Below are 11,539 nucleotides of genomic sequence, written 5' to 3' on the forward strand. Positions count from 1 at the left end.
GTACCCCGTGCCTCCTAAATAGAAGATGAGGAGACACAGAGAGCACAGAGCAAATGGGCACAGAGAGCAGAAAGCAATTGTAAACAACGAGGGGAGGGGATAAATAAATCTTTTTTATAAAAGAGAAAATATGAGCCATCTATATGCTATCTACAAGAAACTCATCTTAGACCCAAAGATACTAATAGATTGAAAGTGAAAGGCTAGAAAAAGATATTCCGGCGTCCGTCCCCCGGTGTCCCTCAGCCTCGGAGACGCCCCCGTAGCGGAGCCCGGAGCCCGCCTGCCTGAGGCGTCCGCGGCCCGAATCCGGCCCCTCCCTCCCAGGTGCGGGCCGGAGGGGCGTCCGCGGCAGTTACCCTCCAACAATTTTACAGATGAGAAGACAGGCTCAAAAAGAATTTTATCATGTGGGCAACCTGCTGCAACTGGTTCTGCTTGGATGGACAGCCTGAAGAGGCCCCTCCGCCCCAGGGAGCCAGGACGCAAGCATGTTCCAACCCTGGGTACAGCTCCTTCCCTTCTCCAACAGGGTCTGAACCAAGCTGCAAAGCTTGTGGGGCCCATTTCGTGAACACGGCCAGGAAGCAGACCTGCTTGGACTGTAAGAAAAATTTCTGCATGACCTGTTCAAGCCAAGTGGGAACTGGGCCCCGCCTCTGTCTTCTCTGCCAGCGGTTCCAAGCTACAGCCTTTCAGCGGGAAGAGCTCATGAAGATGAAGGTGAAGGACCTGAGGGACTATCTCAGCCTCCATGACATCTCTACCGAAATGTGCCGGGAGAAGGAGGAGCTGGTGTTCTTGGTGCTTGGCCAGCAGCCTGTAATCTCCCAGGAGGGCAGGACTCGTGCCCCTATCTTGTCCCCAGACTTCCCCGAGCAGCAGGCCTTCTTGACCCAGCCTCACACCAGCACAGTACCTCCTACCTCACCCAACCTTCCTTCTTCACCTACACAAACCACCTCTGTTGGCCCAGCCCAGGCTCAGGAAAATCAGCAGGCCAATGGCCATGTGTCTCAAGACCAAGAGGAACCCATCTACCTGGAGAGCACAGCCAGAGTGCCTGCTGAGGATGAGACCCAGTCCATCGACTCAGAGGATTGCTTTGTGCCCGGCCGGAGGGCTTCTCTGTCTGACCTGACCAATCTGGAAGATATTGAAGCGCTGACTGTGCGGCAGCTGAAAGAGATCCTGGCTCGCAACTTTGTCAATTACAAGGGCTGCTGTGAGAAATGGGAGCTGATGGAGAGGGTCACTCGGCTGTATAAGGATCAAAAAGGACTCTAGCACCTGGTGTGTGGTGCTGAAGATCAAAATGGGGGAGCAATGCCATCCAGCGTGGAAGAGAACCTGTGTAAGATCTGTATGGACTCACCCATTGACTGCGTTCTGCTGGAGTGTGGTCACATGGTAACCTGCACCAAGTGTGGCAAACGCATGAACGAGTGTCCCATCTGCCGGCAGTACGTGATCCGAGCAGTGCATGTCTTCCGATCTTGACGACTTGCACCAGCTTCTTCAGTGCCTTACAGGGACACAGCCCTCGGTGCCTGGGCTAAGGGTTGGCCAGCCTGCAGAGGGGGCAGGCTAACAGAAGAAAATTTGCAGAGTGTTCCCAAGACCAGAGTAGGCAAAGATGCCATGTTACCCTGAGTATGCCTTTCTTGCCATGGGGTGCACCTCTTAGCTGACAGAGCCCCTGAGGCGAGTGTGGACTGATACAGATTGCGCCGGCAAGTCCTTGTTTTTATGATTTTGGGGTGATGATGGTAATTGATGGAGAGATTTTGCAGAGCTTGGACCATGTCTTCATTCCTCTGAGAGAACCCAGACAACTTAGGTACACTTCCACCCTTTCTTCCATTCCCCTACCCCATCCCACTGAGATGCTTGCCTCTGTTTCACCAATCAAAAGTCATGCTAGAAATGGTTCTCTTTCTCTCCACATTTGGATATATTTCTGGTCTTTTTGTGCTTTAACCTAACTTTGTTAAAGTATTTGGCTACATCGCCTAAAACCCATTTGTTTCTTTGGACCAAAAAGATGTTTGCTTATCAGACCAACAGAAGTTCTCCCTAGGATAGAATTTTTTACCAGTAATCTTAACTCTGGTGAGAAATGAAACTAATGCTTTTGAAATCTTCACAGTTGTTAAGAGTTGTTTACTTATGTGCTGGGATTGGAAGTTACCAGTCTCCTGACGCTGGTAGCCAACAGAGGATCTACTTCCCCAGCCACTGAAATTCCTCTCATCTCTGCTGCTTCCTCTCTTGGGGTCTGACTGTACCATCCTTAATTTTAGTTTATGATGAAAAAGTAAGTTGTTCGAGAGGCAGTAGCTTTCTGCTTAACTTTGATTTCTGATCCTCCTTTGCCAACTGTTATGGGTCTTAATCTACTTCCCTGAGGTTGAAGGCTCTCCCTTTCCCCCGGAATTTCTAAAGCATGTCTCACGTACTTCATACTGAAAGCATAGAGACTTGGGCAAAGAACCTTGCTCATCTCTACCAAGACTTTTCATGGAGACTGAACCTATAAGAGCACCTAAGAGGTATTGGAAGGTACTGAATTAGGCTGGGTTCTACCTTTGAACAGGCAGCTGGAAGCCTTAATCCCCAGTCTTGGTGGGAAGCCCTTACTCCCATTTCCTTTCTCAGCCTACTGACTGGGGGCAAGTCAGAAAGAAGCATTCTCTAAGCCCTTTAAGGAGAACCTTGTAGTGAGTGGGTGATGTTCTTGAGTCCACTTAGGGTTTTTATACCAGCGGAGGAATGAAGGGCTTAAGGAAAGCCCACTGGAAAAGCTTAGCCAAGTGCAAAACACATGCTGTCAGAAGAGTTGTTTGTGCTCCCATTACCAGTGGAAGAACTATGCAAACCCTAAGTACCTGAGGGCTTTGGCAGACCCCCACTCTACAACCAGGATATCTCAGACTAGAAGAACCAATCATGACTTTGGGAGGCAGTGGGAAACCTCTGCTAAGGGGACTTAATTATATTGGTACAGGCATAGTTAAGCTTCCTCTCCATCATCAACCACTAACTCCCTTTGGGGAAATGAAATTATTTCAGGAAATAGTTCATGAGCTAAACACTGGGCCACTTAACCTCGGCATTATACAAAGTCCTGGATTATTTGTTTCTAGACCACATCCTTTGTAGGAGTTGGGAGAAACAAGATTCCCCATGAAGACATCATTTTTTCACCTTTCTGCTGGACAGTAAATACTATAGTTTACAATATCTGCCAGATTAGCAAAGGACCATTTTAGCTACTCTTGATTTCACTGTGAAACACGTCTGTATATATGCAACTCAGTTAGGCTCTAGCAATAATTTCAGGGCAGAAGCTGGCTCTCTGCCTACTCCTAACTTGCTTTCTCTGCTGAGGACTTGCCTCCCCACCTTACCCCCATATTCCCTCCTAGTCATGATTGAAAATAAAGGCCTGATAGTTGGTTAGTAATCTCTGTAAGAATTAGAACTGATGTCATTCACTCATTCTGGAGAAAGAACTTGCCTTAACACTTTAAACCTCTAGTGATGGTTTCCATTTAGGGAAAAAAAGTGTCCAACAACCGTGATATTTTATACTTGCTTTATTGTAACAACAAATAAAAATTGGGAGTTCCAAAATCCTATTCTAAAAAAAAAAAAAAAAAAAGATATTCCATGCATGCAGTAACAAAACAAAACAAAACAAAACAAAAAAGCTCGATCAGCTATACTTATATTGGATGAAATAGACTTTAAAAGCAAAACTTTTATTAGAGACAAGAAAGGACATTATATATTAATAAGAGGGGCAATACACCAGGAAGGAATAACAATCATAAATGATATGCATCTAACCAGGATGCCCCAAATTTCATGAAGCAAACACTGTGAAAACTGAAGGGAGAAATAAATATCTCTGCAATAATAGTTGGAGACTTCAATACACTACCCTCAGCATTGCATAAAACATCTGTGCAGAGGATCAAAAAAGAAATAGAGAGCTTGAATAATATGATAAATGGACTAAACCTAATATATACAGAACATTGCACCATAAAACAGCAGGATATATATTCTTCTCATGTGTTCATGGATCTTTCTCCAGGGTAGACCATAGGTTGGACCACAAAGCAGATATCAATAAATTCAACAAGATCGAAATTATACAAAGCACTTTCTCTGATCTTAATGGAATAAGTTGGAAAGCAACAACAGGCAGAAAAAGGGAAAATTCACAGATATATGGAGATTAAACAACATACTCTTTTTTTTTTTTTCTTGTTAGCTACAGTTTTTCATATATGCCCTTAATCATGTGGAGAAAGTTCCCTTCTTGTCCTAGTTTTTATCAAGAAGGGGTGCTGGATTTTGTCAGATCACTTTTCTATGTCAACAGAGATGTTCATGTGGGTTTTTTGTTTTTTCATTGTATTAATGAGGTGTTTTACATTAATTGATTTTCTTAGGTTGAACTACCCTTGAATACCTGGGATAAATCCCATTTGATGGTGGGATATAATTATTTTATTTTAACAGATCAACTTTATTGATATATATTAATAAAATATGCAATTCATCCAAAGTATACAATCAATGCTATTTGGTATAGTTACATAGAAAGACATACTCTTAAATAATCAGTAGGTCAAAAAAGAATTGTGAGAAAAATCAATAAATATCTCAAAATGAATGAAAATGAGAACACAACTTATCAGAACCTATGGGATGCAGTGAAGGCAGTGCTGAAAGGGACATTTATAGCCCTCAGGGCTAATATTAAAAAAGAATAAAGAGCTAACTCAATGACCTAATTACACAGCTGGAGGAACTAGAAAAAGAACAGCAAACTATTTCCAAAGCAAGCAGAAGAAATGAAATAAAGATCAAAGCAGAAATAAAACTGAGAACAAAAAAAAGAATTAACAAATCCAAAACTTGTTTCTTTGAGAAGATTAACAAAATCAACAAACCTTTAGCTAGAATGACAAAGAAAAAAAGAAAGAAGATACAAATACATAAAATAAAAATGGGGACATAACTACTGACCCCACAAAAATAAAAGAGATAATAAGAGGATACTATGAACAACCTACAAATGAGACAATGTAGATGAAAAGGAAAAATTCCCAGGAATGTACAAACACCCTACACTGACCCTGGAATAGAACAAACACCTCAACAAACCAAACACAAGTAACGAGACTGAAACAGTCGTGAGACAACGTCCCAAAGTGAAAAGCCCAGGACCATGTGTTGACACAGGTGAGTTCTACCAAGCATTCAAAGATTTGATACCAACCTTACTCAAACTCTTCCAAAACATTGAACAAGAATGAACACTACTAAACTCATTGTATGAAGCCAATATCACCCAGATAAAGATATTATGAAAAAAGAAAATTACAGGCCCATTTCCCTATTGAAAATAGATGCAAAAATCCTCAACAAAATACTTGCTAATCGAATCCAACAACCCATTAAAAGAATTAGTCACCATGATCAAGTAGGGTTTAGACCAGGCATGCAAAGGTGTTTCAACATACAAATATCAATCAGCGAAATATATCACATTAATAAATCAAATTAGAAAAATCACATGATCCTATCAATTGACGCAAAAAAGGCACTTGACAAAATACAGCTTCCTTTCTTGACAAAAATACTACGAAAGAAACTTTCTCAACATGATAAAGGCCATATATGAAAAACCCACAGCTAACACTGTACTCAATGGTGAAAATCTGAAAGCTTTCTTGTTCAGATCAGAAACAAGACAAGGATACCCCCTGTCACCACTGTTGAGCTATATAGTGCTAGAGGTTCTAGCTAGATCATTCAGGCAAAAAACAAAATAAAAGGCATCCAAACTGGAAAAGAAGTAAAACTTTCACTGTTCACAGATAATATGATCTAATACCTAAAAAGTCCTGAAAAATCTACAACAAAGTTGCTAGAGATAATAAACAATTTCAGCAGAGTGGCAGGATACAAGATTAATATGCAAAAATCAGTAGTGTTTCTATATACTAGTAATGCACAATTTAAGGAGGAAGTTAGGAAGAAAATTCCAATTACAATAGTGATTAAAAGTATAAAATATTTAGGAATAAACCTAACCAAGGATATAAAACACTTATATTCAGAAAACTATAATGCATTGCTAAAAGAAAAATTTAAAAATACCTAAATAAATGCAAGAACATTCTGTGTTCATGGATTGGAAGACTAAATATTGTTAAGATGTCAATTTTACCCAAATTGATATACAGATTCAATGCAATCCCAATAAAAATTCCACCAGCATTTTTTAAAAAGAAATGGAAGTGTAAGGGGCCCCAAATAGCCAGAAACATCTTAATAAGGAAGAGTGAAGTTGGAGGACTCTCACTTCCTGACTTTAAATCATATTACCTAGCTACAGTGGTAAAAATAGTATGGTACTGAGAAATGGATGTGGCTCAGGCGACCTAGCTCCTGCCTACCACATGGGAGATCCGTGGTTTGGTTCCCAGTCTTCTCCTAAAGAAGAGACTGAGCTGGTGTGATGGGCAGGCATCACATGATAACACAATGAGATGACACAAAAAGAGATGCAAGAAGAAAAACATAATGAAAGACACAACAAAGCAGGGAGCAGAGGCTCCTTGTGCCTCCTAAAGAAAACAAGCAAGACAGCGAGCTGAAGCAATGGGCAGGCACAACAAGAGACATAAGAAGGAAAACAATGAAAGACAAAACAAAGCAGGAAGCAGAGGTTCCCGGTGCCTCCTAAAGAAAACCAGCAAGACAGAGAGCTGACGCAATTGGCAAGTGCAATAAGATGACACAAAAAAAGACACAAGAAGAAAAAACAATGAGAGACACAACAAAGCAGGAAATGGAGGTGGCTCAACTGATTAGGTGTATCCCTCCCACATCAGAGGTCCAGGTTCAGTTTCCAGTGCCTCCTAAAGACACAGCACACAGCAAAGTATAAACAACAAAGGAGTGGGGAGAAATAAATAAAATAAACCTTTAAAAAAAAAATTATTCTAAAAGAAAGTCTATTAAAAAAAACCAGCATGGTACCTGCATAAAGATACACACCTAGATTAACGGAATTGAATTGATGCTTCAGAAACAGACCCTCACGTATATATGATCAAGTGATTTTTCACAAGGCTGACAAACCTACCCAGCTGGGGCAGAAGAGTCTATTTAACAAATGGTACTGCAAGAACTGGATATTCACATCCATAATAAAGAAAGAGGATCCTTATCTCACACCTTAGACAAAAACTAACTCAAAGTGGATTGATGACCTAAATATAAATTCTAGAACCATAAAGCTCTTAGATGAAAATGTAGGGAAACATCTTCGAGACCTGGTGGTAAGTGGTGGATTCTTAAACCTTATACCAAAAGCACAAACAACAAAAGAAAACATGGGTAAATGGGACCTCCTCAAACTTAAACTCTTTTGTGATTCAAAGAACTTCGTCAAGAAAGTAAAAAGACAGCCCACTCAATGGGAGAAAATATTTGGAAATCACGTATCTGATAAGGTTTTGATTTCCAGTCTATGTAAAGTGATCATACAACTGAACAATAAAAGAGCAAGCAACCAATTAAAAAATGGACAGAAGACCTAAACAGATATTTCTCCGAGGAAATACAAATGGCCCAAAACCACATGAAAAACATGTTCAATATAACTAGCTATTAGGGAATGCAAATCAAAACGACAACGAGATTATCTCACACTGCATAGAATGGCCATTATTTAAAAAACAGGAAAAAAAAGTGCTGGAGAGGATGGGGATAAATAGGAACTCTGTGCCGTTGGTGGGAATGTAAAATGGTGTAACCTCTGTGGAAGAGTTTGGCAGCTCCTCAAGAAGTTAAATATAACTGCCATATAATCCAGCAATTCCTCTACTTGGAATATATCCAGAAGAACTGAGAAATGTGACACAGACAGACATTTGCACACTGATGTATACAGCAGTATAATTCACAATTTCCAGAAGATGGAAACAACCCAAGCGTCTATCAACTGATGAATGGATGAACAAAATGTGATATATACATATGATGGGATACTATGGTGCTATAAGAAGAAATGAAATTGGGACACATCTGATAACATGGATGAATCTTGAAGACATTATGCTAAGTGAAGTAAGACAGACACAAAAGGACAGATACTGCATGTTCTCACTAATATGAACTAAATATGAAGAATAAATGCATGGAGTTAAAACCTAGAGTAGAGGTTATTAGGAGATAAGAGAAGGGTTGAGAAGAACTACTGATGCTTAATATAGGTAGACGTTCTAATTAACTCAACTGTAAAAGTGTGGAAATGAATAGAGTTGATGGTAACACATTAGAGTGAGTAGCATCTGGTTTACAAATGGGACTGTGGCTGAAAAGGGTAGTCTAGGGGTGTAAATGTCAACTGAAAGAAAGCTAGAGAAAAACCTAGGGGCTGAATAACACAGTGAACCCAGAGGCGGATGAGAATTGGTGGTTGGTGGTCCAAATACAGAAGTGTCCTGCTATGAGCTAGAACAAATGTACGTCACTATTGCCAGGTGGTAAGAACGTGGAGCAGCATGGGAAAAATACAGTTAATGTAACCTAGGGACTAGGTAACAGCAATACTGTAATATTTTCACATCAACGCCAAAGATATAGTGTGTTAATAAATAAATAAATCTAAAAAAAAAAAGGAAAAGAAATGTTCCAACAGTTGAAGGAACAGTTTTTGTGACGGCTCCAGGCTGTGGCGTGGGAGAGCTGGGGCGGCTCCCTGCACTTCGGGCGCTTCACCTGGAGTTCAACATGCCCTCAGAGGGCCATGGTTTAAGGACGAAAAGGGTTGAAATGTGGACAGGGTTTAGAAGAGCACTGGGCGCATCAGAGGCGCTTGATGCAGGTGCTCAATAAACATTAGTTATTGCCACTATAATAATCATGCAGCTGGCCATTATGCTGACACCTCATGGGCCCCTTAAACATTTGAAAGCCTGCCCTAAGGCAGCTTAAACATTTTGTTGCTAAATCCGTAAGCGATTCAGACTGTGTGTAATCAATTTACTCAGGAAATTTGAATTTCCCGATGGTCAATAGACTTTTAATAGTGCTTTTAGAGTTCACGTCCAAGGTCACTTTGCAACTGTGACAAAAATCTCTCTTTTCCTCCCCTGTGAAATGGGCACACCTCCTCACAGCAGTAGGAAGGAAAGGTCACTGTCCACTCTGGTTAATACTGGTAAGTCCTTTGCATGAAGGTAAGGCTGGGATGTCCCAGGAATGTGGTTTCAGGGAATTCCTCTCCCCTTTGGTGAGAGGACACTTCTGCTCCTGCCTTCCTGGTGAGTCACTGGGTTCAGTCTGGCAGGAGGCACGGAGGACTGGTTGGGGCTGAACCCCAGGGTCCTGCCCATCTTCCCAGATCTGCAAGCTCCAGGGAGGCTTTTGCTTGTCTCGGTGTCTTCAGCCAAAGTTCCTGGGTACTGGCTGCCAACCATGGGAGAGCTGGGCACCCACCGGCGCCTCCCTATAGGGCATTGTTAGGGCATTAGTCACCCAGCAACGCCCTCTTGTATTTGTTTAGTTGATGTAGCAATAGAAAGATTACACGCCGGCAACGTCTTGGGCATTCTGGACTCTGCCCTCTAAAGAAAGCCCCATCGACCACGTTGCCATTTACTCCAAAGGACGATGCCCATCAAAGCGCAGCGCGCAATCGTCGGCTGTGGGCCCAGCTCTGCCTCACTCAGGTTCCCTCTTTGTTTTAAAAGGCCTCTGGCAGCCCCTCCTGAAATCAGTGAGGCTGGAGATGTCACTCCCTGGTCACGCCTAGATTCTTGACTGATTTATTAAGGTTCCTGGGGAAAGGTTCCTTCTATTATTTGCTTGGCAAATGCTTTCTTGGCTCCTGCTCAGAGATGCTTATAAGAGGTGGAGGCCCCAGTCAGATGTGGTCCCCAGAGCCGCTCAGGCAGTTTTCTGTGTGCCCGAGGGGCAGGGCGGGAGGTACGGGACGCTGGGTGGGGATGAGTTGTTCCCCCGAAGACCTGGCTGGACCCCTAGGCAAGCTGAGGGCAGTGGTGAGCAACCTCGTGGAGTCACGAACTCCTGGGCCCCCACTGGTCAGGCAATAGGGAGTAGTGGGGCTTGTGGCGAGCTGGAGATCACCTGCCCCTCCTAAAGGCAGAGGCTCCACTCCAGCTGCCTAGGGCTTTGGGGGAATGAGTGGCCAGCGTGCCAGAGCTTTTTAGTTGCCAAGAGAGCCCAGGAATTTGGAGGTATCATAAGATTCTCACATTTTTCAATGTCAGCAACTAATTTTTAAAAGACATTGCAAGTACAGTACAGCCCATTGGAACTCGTCCCTGGGCCCAGGGCGGGCCTTGAGCTTGGTCCTCGTGTGGTGCGGGGTCCCCCACGCCAGCCCGCTTGCCGCGTCCACGAGCCTGCCCTGGCCGTCTCCGCACAACCTCGGGAGCCGGGCCCGCCTGGCTCTGCGTCCCGACTACACTCCTTGCCGGTGTGAATGTTAACAGGGCCAGACTATAAAAGTCCGAGACTGTGTCTCTGAGGGTACCAACCCCCAAATGCCTTTGCCCAGAACCCCTGCCTTCACCGAGCCGATGTCTACTGGTGATAGGAATATGCCCCTGGGTGATACCGAAGGCCAGCTCGGCTTTTGGCCATAAGCTGGTTACCCACATGCTACTTCCAAACAGGACTTGAGCATCAGGAACTCTCTTTGAACCTGTGTTTAACATTTTGAGAGGAGGGCAGCAAAACTGCCAAAGCCAGCCAAAGGCAGGTGTCCCTGTCAGCCACGCTAACTAGTTTAAAGAAAAGGGTCGGGGAAGACGATGTATTTGCAAAACAATTTGTATAATAATATAATTCCCAGCCACAACTTTCTTGTAGTGTTTAAAATTTCTGTTGTCACTTTTGTCTGAGAGATTCCAACTGACTCGCTTTTCTTCACAGTGGAAAACTTAATGAATGTAAATTGGGGAAAAAAGTTTTTTGTCAAATTAAATTTTTGGTAACATTCTTAATATCTACTACATCTTCTTGAGCAGGTACTGAAGACTGAAAAATGAGTAAGTTGTGTAGGTCTCTGCCCTCAAGGAGTTGATACTCTAGAGAGGACAGAAAATGTAAGTTCCAAGCAAGAGGGTACAGTAAGGATACTTAGAATAGGTAAGTTATAATGTAGAAGATATTTTCAGGTTGGCTTCATTTAATCAAAAGGAGAAGAGATGGAGAGAGGTCAGGGAAGGCTCCCTGCTAGAGGGGACGCCTGAGCTGAAAAGTCAGAGATGAGCAGGGGTCAGCCCAGAGAGGAAGCAGGAGTAAGGAAATGGGAAGCCCACTGAGCTGCAGCTCACATGCCCCGAGGGATGGGCATAGAGGGTTCTCGGCCAGCATTGCAAGAGGATTCAGAGAGGCCACTGAGAGGTGGGTGGAAACCAGCTCCAGGAAGTCCCAGTTCCTTCCCCTGGGCAGGGTAGACTGTCGTGTGGAGCCCCTG

At 43.1% G+C, this 11,539-nt stretch overlaps 1 pseudogene; it reads left to right on the forward strand.

The window, feature by feature from the left end:
• The first annotated feature begins 227 nt into the window (after positions 1-227).
• On the forward strand, positions 228-1,640 carry LOC101427032 (E3 ubiquitin-protein ligase rififylin pseudogene; annotated as a pseudogene).
• The last annotated feature ends 9,899 nt before the right edge of the window (positions 1,641-11,539 follow it).

The sequence above is a fragment of the Dasypus novemcinctus genome, chromosome 24 (assembly GCF_030445035.2).
Source record: "Dasypus novemcinctus isolate mDasNov1 chromosome 24, mDasNov1.1.hap2, whole genome shotgun sequence".
Classification (NCBI taxonomy): Eukaryota; Metazoa; Chordata; class Mammalia; order Cingulata; family Dasypodidae; genus Dasypus; species Dasypus novemcinctus.